The sequence below is a fragment of the Gossypium arboreum genome, chromosome 5 (genome assembly GCF_025698485.1).
Source record: "Gossypium arboreum isolate Shixiya-1 chromosome 5, ASM2569848v2, whole genome shotgun sequence".
In the NCBI taxonomy this organism is placed as follows: domain Eukaryota; kingdom Viridiplantae; phylum Streptophyta; class Magnoliopsida; order Malvales; family Malvaceae; genus Gossypium; species Gossypium arboreum.
In genome coordinates, this window is record NC_069074.1 from 85,158 (window position 1) to 95,053 (window position 9,896).

The 9,896-nt window shown below is 36.6% G+C and overlaps 2 pseudogenes; both read left to right on the plus strand.

Moving 5' to 3' along the window:
• The first annotated feature begins 200 nt into the window (after window positions 1-200).
• On the plus strand, window positions 201-1,254 carry LOC108465312 (probable polyamine transporter At3g13620; annotated as a pseudogene).
• Window positions 1,255-8,842: 7,588 nt separating this feature from the next.
• LOC108450855 (probable polyamine transporter At3g13620) lies at window positions 8,843-9,896 on the plus strand (annotated as a pseudogene).

Consider the following 9,896-nt stretch of genomic DNA (forward strand, 5'->3'; position numbering starts at 1 on the left):
TCCTTTTAAGCACCCTGTGTGCGCTGAGTCTGTCACTCTGTTATGAAAATACAGTAGCATTTTCTCATCCCTTCTTCCTTCTCTCTCTCTCTTATTTCTCCTTCTTCCTTCCATTCTCTCTTCTCTCTTCTTCTCTTCTTCAGCATGGACGAAGAAAACCTTGGCCACCCATCTGAAAAACCCCTCAACCACGCAAAAAATTGACTCTGATCCATCTAATTTTCCTCATCTATTTTGAAGTTGCCGGCGGTCCCTATGGAGAAGAGCCGGCAGTCCAGGCTGCGGGACCCCTCTTGGCCCTTCTGGGCTTCCTCTTCTTTCCTTTTTATCTGGAGCGTCCTTGAAGCTCTCATCACGGCTGAGCTTTCTACTACTTTTCATGGTAACGGAGGCTTCGTTATTTGGGCTGAACGTGCGTTCGTTCCATTCTGTGGGTCCCTGATGGGATCTTTGAAGTTCTTGAGTGGGGTCATTAACATCACAGCTTTCCCAATTCTCTGCGTGGACTACCTGGAGAAGATCATTCATCCTTTGGAGTCGGGGTGGCCTCGCCACATCTCTATTTTGATTTCCACGCTGGTAGTATCTTTTGTAAACTATACCGGATTAGCCATCGTTGGTTGGGCTTCAGTTTTGCTGGGCGTTATTTCGCTTTCGCCTTTCGTTATAATGTCTCTCATAGCAATGCCCAAGATCCAACCCCATAGATGGCTGAGTTTAGGTCCGAAAGGTGTGAAAAGAGATTGGCATTTATTCTTTAACACGCTCGAATTTGAACTTTTGGGAAGTAGATAATCCCGAAGACGTTTCCTCGAGCTCGCTTGTGGCGATGGTTTTCACTTGCTTAGCCTACCGGTTCCACTATTCGCGGTTATTGGGGCATTTACGTGGATCAACGTGATTGGGAGTCTAGATTTCATCTTGACGGCAGAGAGATGATTGCGAGCAAGTGGCTAAAAGTGTGGATAGAAGTCGGTCTTTGTTTTATCACGATTGGCTTATTTGAAGCTCAACTAAGCAAATTGTGCTTATCAACCTGGAGGAATGGCAAATTTAGCCATCCCGCCTAAGCTTTTGCTAGCAGATCCAAATGGTTCAACACTCCTTGGGTGGGGATCTCGCTTTCAACTTTGATCACAATTGGAATGTCGTATATGGATTTCACTGATATCATATCCTCCGCAAATTTCCTGTATGGTTTAGGGATGCTTTTTGGAGTTTTCTTCTTTTGTTTGGTTGAAATATTTTGGTTAATTTTGTTGGTTAACCGAATTAACTAAAATTTATGTTTTTTTTTGTTAAAACAAGTATAAAACATGTCAAACAAATACATTTAAATTAACCGAAATATTTGTTTTTATCTTGAATGTTAATCAAATTAATCGAAATTTTATGTCTTGAAACACTACAAGTCTTGAAAGTAATACATAATTAACACAAAACATTAATTATTAAGTTTGGTTAATTACCCAATTTTGAACCAAATTAGTCGATAACAAAAATTCCAAAAAAATAATTAATCAACCTCTGATTGAATTAAATTCGGTCACCGATAGATTAACCTAATTAGATCGTTTTGACCAATTAATTCGATTTTAACTGAAATTTGAACACTCCTAAATTAGCCTCCAACTTTATTAAAAAATTAACAAATGACTAACTTTTTAAAACAAAAAAAAGTAATTCAATTTATTTTAAAAATAAAATAAAAATTCACGTGCACGAAATTTTAATTAACAATTTAATTTTTTATTACTTTATCAATAGTTATTATTTAAAAAATCATTGCTTAAATATTTAAAATTTTAATATATATTTAAAACTTCACATAGAAAAATTGTTCTTGGCACGTATAATGGATCCCATAAAGCTCACAATAAAGACAACATACCTTAAAATAATTCCTTGATTTTGCTTTTGTTGATGGTCCATCTATCATGATTTAACAAATAGGTGAAGTATATTATAGACCTATCTAATTCCATTCAAAACCAAATATCTTGTATGTTTTAATATGTGAAAAATAAAATAGAATAAAATAAATAAAATAAAAAACACATAAATTTTACGTGAAACCCTTTCGAAAAAAAAACCAGGCAAGAGGAGAAGAAAATTCACTATGTCGAAAAATTTTTTACTCAAATACAAGAGGAATAGACTATGTCTATTTATAGGCTTGCAAAGCCATATTCTAGTAGGATTGAAACACCTTATCCTAATCAATATAAAATAGATGGAGTTTAATAAGGTTTAAAACCTTATTCTAAAATAAAATAAAAGAAGTCTAGTTTTATATGGATTTTACTTTTATTTTATTTTCCATCGTATTTTATTTAAATAAGAATTTGGGTCACTTAATTCTAACAATCTCCACCTTGACACAAATTCTCAATGAACAAGTTCTTCATCGCGAACTTTCAATAAACAAGTTCTTCACCTCTTCCAAAAACCCTTAAGGGTTTAACTTCAACAATGAACACCAACCAAGTCTAAGCAATGCTCAAACTTGGTTATAGGAAGTGACTTAGTCATCATATCTGCAGGATTTTCATGAGTGCTAATTTTGCTCACAACAATATCACCACGAGCAATAATATCACGAACAAAATGATACCGAATATCAATGTGTTTTGTTCTCTCATGAAACATTTGATCTTTTGTAAGAAAGATGGCACTGACCGTCACAAAATCTTGCTGATTTGAAGGTCTTCATTGAGTTCACTAAATAGTCCCTTCAACCAAATAGCTTCTTTACAAGCCTCAAGAATCGCCATGTACTCGACTTCATTGGTAGACAAAGCGATCGTAGTTTGCAAAGTGGCTTTCCAACTAATTGCACAACCTCCGATTGTAAAGACGTAACTCGTGAGAGATCTTCTTCTATCAAGGTCTCCAGCAAAATCAGCATCAACATACCCTATAACTCCATCTTTAGTTCTTCCAAAGCGTAAGCAAACATTAGTAGTGCCTCGTAAGTATCTTAAAATCCATCGAATCGCTTTCCGGTGTTCTTTACCAGATTCGCCATGTATCGCTAACTGACCGATCGCATATGATAAATCGGACGTGAACAAACCATAGCATACATGAGAGATCCTCTCGCATTAGAGTATGGAACATGTGATATGTACTCAATCTCATTATCGATTGAGGAGATAAGGCCGATGAAAGTCCGAAATGGGTCGCTAAAGGAGTACTAACAAAGCTTAGCACTCTGCATATTGAACTCGCAAAGAACTTTCTCAATGTACCCTTCCGACTTAGGTACAATTTACTTGCTTTTCTATCTCTCGAGAATCTCCATACCAAGTATCTTCTTTTCTGGTCCTAGATCTTTCATCTCAAATTCTTCACTTAGTTGGGCTTTAACCTTTCTTATCTCTCTTTTATCTTTTGCTGCTATCAACATGTCATCAACATAAAGAAGTAGATACACAAAAGAACCATCACTATTTTTCTTAAAGTAGACACAACTGTCAAAACTACTTCTTTTGAAATCATGAGAAGTCATAAAGGAATCAAACCTCTTGTACCACTTGTCTTGGTGATCTGTTTCAAACCGTAAAGGGACTTTTTCAACAAGCAAACATAGTCCTCTTTTTCGAGACTATAAAACCCTCGGTTGTTGCATGTAAATATCTTCCTCAAGTTCTCCATGCAAAATGCGTTTTACATCTAATTGCTCAAGCTCCAAATCATGCATGGCCACAATACCAAGCAAAGCTCGAATCGAACTATGCTTAACAACCGGAGAGAACACATCTGTGAAGTCCACTCGGAATTTGATGTAACCCTTTGCAACAAGCCTTGCTTTATATCCGGGTTCTTCAACTCCCGAGTCCCTTCTTTCTTTTAAACACCCATTTACAACGAATGCCTTTTTACCTTTAGGAAGTTTTACAAGATCCCATGTTCTGCTTTTTGTGGAGTGATTCCATCTCCTCTTGCATAGCAAACATCCACTTTTTCGAGTCTTCACACTAATCGCCTCAGAATAATTAAATGGCTCTTGATTCGCATCTATATCTTCACCACATTTAAAGCATAAGCAACTAGATCAACCTCAAAGATACTTCTTTGGAGGTTTAATTTCTCTTCTTGTCCTGTTTTTGGCGATAGAGTATTGCGGTGAAGAAGCAACTCTATTCTCAATTTTGTCTTGGCTTGAGGAGTTGATTCAGATAATCGATGCTCCACCGCTTTTGGTTTTCTTTATTGGAAGAGTCTTTAAGAGATAAGTTAGGTAGCATAGCGGTTTCATCAAAAACAACATCTCGCTAATCACAACTTTTCTATTTTCAGACACCATAACTTATAGCCTTTTACACCGACTTTATAACCAAGAAAACGCATTTAATGGATCTCGGTTCCAATTTTCCATTATCAACATGAGCATACGCAGGACACCCAAAAATCTTTAAATCGGAATAATTAGCGGGATTACGGACCATACCTCTTGTGAGTCTTTTCTCAATGGCAACGGATGGAGATCGGTTGATCAAAAACATGCGAGAGGTCGCTTCGCCCAAAATGACTTGTAAGTTGGCATTTGACAACATACATCGAACCTTCTCCATGATCGTTCTGTTCATTCGTTCGCAACGCCGCTTTTGTTGTGGAGTATGACGAATCGTCAAGTGTCTCATGATCCTTCGACTTGCACAATCTATTAAACTCATCGAGCGTAACTCTAAGCCATTGTGCAGACGGAGGTATTTTATCTGCTTTTCCGTCTGCTTTTTCAATCATAATTTTCCAAGACTTAAATATGGAAAACACATCGCTTTTCGCTTCGTGAAGAACGCCCAAACTTTTCTCGGAAAAATCATCAATAAAGGTTAGCATATAATTAGCTCCACCTCTCGAAGGCACTCGGACGGCCCCACAGATCGTAATGGATATACTCCAACGTTTCCTTCGTGTTATGGATTCCTCTAGTGAATCGAACTCTCTTTTGCTTCCCAAAAACACGGTGCTCACGAAATTCGGTTTGCAAATTCCTTGCCCATTAAGAAGTCCTCTTTGCTTAATTTCGCCATGCCATTCTCACTCATATGCCCTAGGCGATATGCCAAAGTTTAGTAATATCATCATCGACAAGGAAGAGGAAGCGACAATTGCATCACCAAGATATGAGAGAACCTCAGTAAAACATATAACTTGGCAATCTTTCTTTGCCCTTTCATCACAACAAGGGACCCTTTGAAATCTTTAAACCCCACTTTCATTGTGTATCTGCACTTTTGAATCAAGAGTACTCAACGAAATTAAATTTCTTTTCAATTCGGAACATGCCGCACGTCACTAAGTGTTCGACAACTCCATCAAACATCTTAACTTTAATTGTTCCAACACCGCGATTTTACATGAAGCATTATTTCCCATCAAAACAACACCTTCAGATCATCGTTTCATAAGTTGTAAACCAATCCCGATTGGGACTCATGTGGAAGGTGCAACTGAATCAAGTATCCACTCGCCACTTTAGAATCATTGATGAAGCAACTAGAAGTTCACCATCGCTGTAGTCTTCTACAACATCGCCTTCACCGAATTTTCCATTTGTTTTCCTTTGATTCGCACCTCCCTTTTAATCTTATTTTGTAGCTTATAGCTTTTCAGATTTAATGTGCCCTTTCTTCTTGCGAAGTTGCAAGTTTTACCTCTGCTTGAAGATTTCGATCTACCCTTAGATTTACCACGAGGATTCCGTTCTGTGTTCTACCACGATCATCATCAACATTCCGGTCTTGTCTCCCACGAACAATGAGACCCTCTCCCGAGAGTTGGGTTTAACCACAAGATGCTTCATCTTATCATACGAGGTTAAAGAATCATAAACCTCATCAACTGTGAGAGACTCGCGGCTATATAAAATCGTGTCTCTAAAGGTTGAATAAGACGGGGCAACGAACAAAGTAGAATCAACCCTAGATCTTCCTTATCATCTTGAACCTCCATGGCCTCCAAGTTTGAGAGAATTTCTTTAAACACATTAAGTGTTCGTGTACGACGCACCTTCCTCCAAACGATGAGCATAAAGACGCCGCTTCATATGCAACTTGCTTGTTAGAGTTTTCGACATACATATTTGTTCTAGCCTCTTCCATAATGCGTGGCGGTTTTCTCTTTCATCACATCCCGCAAAATTTCGTTGGACAAATGCAGATGTAATTGTGTTAATGCCTTTCGATCCTTACGCTTCTTCTCTTCATCTGTTAATGTCGAAGGCATCTTATCTATCCTAGCGGGGCATCCTCTAGATCCATCTGTGCAAGAAGCGCTTGCATCCTAATTTGCCACAACGCAAATCGGTGTTGCGATCCAACAATGAATTTCATACTTCAAAGACGCCATTACCGTGATCGAGATGAATAACCCTAAGCTCGATACCAATTTATGAAAAATAAAATAGAATAAAATAAATAAAAATAAAGAACACATAAATTTTACGTGGAAACCCTTTCGGAAAAAAACCACGGCAAGAGGAGAAGAAAATTCACTATGTCGAAAATTTTTTACTCAAATACAAGAGGAATAGACTATGTCTATTTATAGGCTTGCAAAGCCATATTCTAGTAGGATTGAAACACCTTATCCTAATCAATATAAAATAGATGGAGTTTAATAAGGTTTAAAAATCTTATTCTAAAATAAAATAAAAGAAGTCTAGTTCTATATGGATTTTACTTTAATTTTATTTTCCATCGTATTTTATTTAAATAAGAATTTGGGTCACTTAATTCTAACATAATATTTATATAATATTTGTATATTCGTCTTATATTAATATTGTTTTATCGTATTTAAAATTTTAAAATAGTTAATATAAAATTTGATATCTGAATTTAATTTAGTTTTAACGTTCAATTTGATACTCATATCAAATGACATCATGTGGCCTTATGAATATTTGACATGTATTAGACATTGAAGCTAAACTTAAGTATTTAAATGGGACAAAGAAAACTTAAATAATATCAAATTAAAAATATTTTGGTATCAAATTGATCAATAAAACTAAATTTGTACCAAATTAAATATCAAAATCAAATTTAAATACAAAATAATATATGAACCCTTTTAAAATATAATATTTTTGGAAGATGTCAAACTAGCATCGTATATTTAAATACAAAATAATATATTACCCCTTGGACAAGTAATTTCATAATTCATTTTCATAATTTGAAAACTGCATGTTGCTCTTTCATGAGAAAGGATGATTAAAGATCATGAAGAAAAATAAAATGACATGTCAAAATTTAAATATCAAGCTTGTTGCATTTGTACAATCTACAACTTTTTCAAGTGAGCTCCCGTGATGTTTGTAATGCATGTAACCAAAGGGCATACCTTGATAACAAGCAGTTGAGTTGGCATAAACATTTGTAAACATCAGTCTAATGCTGTTTGTATAACTAAAAAAACTTTAAAAACATACAAAATAGGAGTAGCAATGAAGAAAAATATAGACTTTTAACCCAAAAGTAAACACACACACCCCATAAAGTTCGAGTAAATCAAGCCATGTCTTCAAAAGAGAAAACCAAACAATTTCGAATTCCTAAAAGAAACATGGTAACACGGGAACAAGGATGACATTTCTAGCTCTTCACATTGAATAAATAAACAATAAAATCAACTCAACTCAACATAAACATTATATATAACTAAAAACAAACAAATAAAACTATAAGCAAGAGGAAAGGGGGCAAGTACCGAAGGAGTTTGAATCCCAAGCTCTTACCTCATTTTAGACATGAAGGTAGTGTGATCCCATGGCAAACGAAAGAAAGCCAGCACAACATAAATAATTATTAGGAGGATTATTAGAGCAACCCTGCAATGTGCAAAGCAAGGTAGTGAGAGATAAATTCATCTAATCCTAGTACCTCAAAGCTTTACACAAGCATCAATAACAACTGGAATCAGGGAATCAGGCAGACAAAAATCGTTATAGCGGACTGTTCAACTTGGAGTCCATAATGCTCAACAATTATCTCAAGCAAAGTCTACCAACCCGATTCAGAATGATACCTGCAGATATTCCAGTCATCAGCTTTATTATAGAAATAAAAAGAAACTGCAAATCTCACCTTTTCTATACTATGTTTTTTTAGTAAACAAGAGCAAGTTTGGGGTCAAGAAGATGAAAATGAAATTAGGAGAAACCTTCAATAAGAAAAATTAATTAGAATAATAGAATTCTTGGCATTTGACCATTTTGACTAGAGGACCAAAAGCAAACAATTGAAATTCATTTCCGAATTGATTTTCCAATTTGTTTCTTGAAACAAATTGATAGCACAGCTGTAATGACCGTCGATCCTTTTAAGCAACTTTGTGTCTTGTTGAGTCATCACACTCATTATTTAAAATACTGATTACCATTTCATTATGAAAATACAGTACCATTTTCCCATCCCTTCTTCCTTCTCTCTCTAAGTTTGGGGTCAAGAAGATGAAAATGAAATTAGGAGAAACCTTCAATAAGAAAAATTAATTAGCATAATAGAATACTTGGCATTTGACCATTTTGACTAGAGGACCAAAAGCAAACAATTGAAATTCATTTCCGAATTGATTTTCCAATTTGTTTCTTGGAACAAATTGGCAAGACAAATTGTAATGACCGTCGTCATTTTAAGCACCTGTGTCTTGTTGAGTCATCACTCTGTTATGAAAATACAGTAGCATTTTCTCATCCCTTCTTCCTTCTCTCTCTCTCTCTTATTTCTCCTTCTTCCTTCCATTCTCTCTTCTCTCTTCTTCTCTTCTTTAGCATGGACGAAGAAAATCTTGGCCACCCATCTGAACAACCCCCCAACCACGCAAAAAATTGACTCTGATCCCTCTAATTTTCCTCATCTATTTTGAAGTTGCCAGCGGTCCCTATGGAGAAGAGTGATTCAGTCATGGACCCCTCTTGGCCCTTCCGGCTTCCTCCTCTTTCCTTTTATCTGGAGCGTCCCTGAAGCTCTCATCACGACTGAGCTTTCTACTACTTTTCATGGTAACGGAGGCTTCGTTATTTGGGCTGAACGTGCGTTCGGTCCATTCTGTGGGTCCCTGATGGGATCTTTGAAGTTCTTGAGTGGTGTCATTAACATCGCAGCTTTCCCAGTTTTCTGCGTGGACTACCTGGAGAAGATCATTCATCTTTTGGAGTCGGGGTGGCCTCGCCACATCTCTATTTTGATTTCCACGCTGGTATTATCTTTTGTAAACTATACCGAATTAGCCATCGTTGGTTGGGCTTCAGTTTTGCTGGGTGTTATTTTGCTTTCGCCTTTCGTTATAATGTCTCTCATAGCAATGCCCAAGATCCAACCCCATAGATGGCTGAGTTTAGGTCCGAAAGGTGTGAAAAGAGATTGGCATTTGTTCTTCAACACGCTTTTCTGGAATTTGAACTTTTGGGAAGTAGATAATCCCCAGAAGACGTTTCCTTGAGCTCTGCTTGTGGCAATGGTTTTCACTTGCTTAGCCTACCTGGTTCCACTATTCGCGGTTATTGGGAAATTTGTTTTGTGGATCAACGTGATTGGGGTCCGGATTTCATCTTGACGTTCTTTGAGATGATTGCGGGCAAGTGGCTAAAAGTGTGGATGGAAGTCGGTCTTTGTTTTATCGTGATTGGCTTATTTGAAGCTTAACTAAGCAAATGTGCTTATCAACCTGGAGGAATGGCAAATTTAGCCATCCCGCCCAAGCTTTTGCTAGCAGATCCAAATGGTTCAACACTCCTTGGTGGGGATCGCTTTCAACTTTGATCACAATTGGAATGTCGTATATGGATTTCAACGATATCATATCCTCCGCAAATTTCCTGTACGATTTAGGGATGCTTTTTGGAGTTTTCTTCTTTTGTTTGGTTGAAATATTTTGGTTAA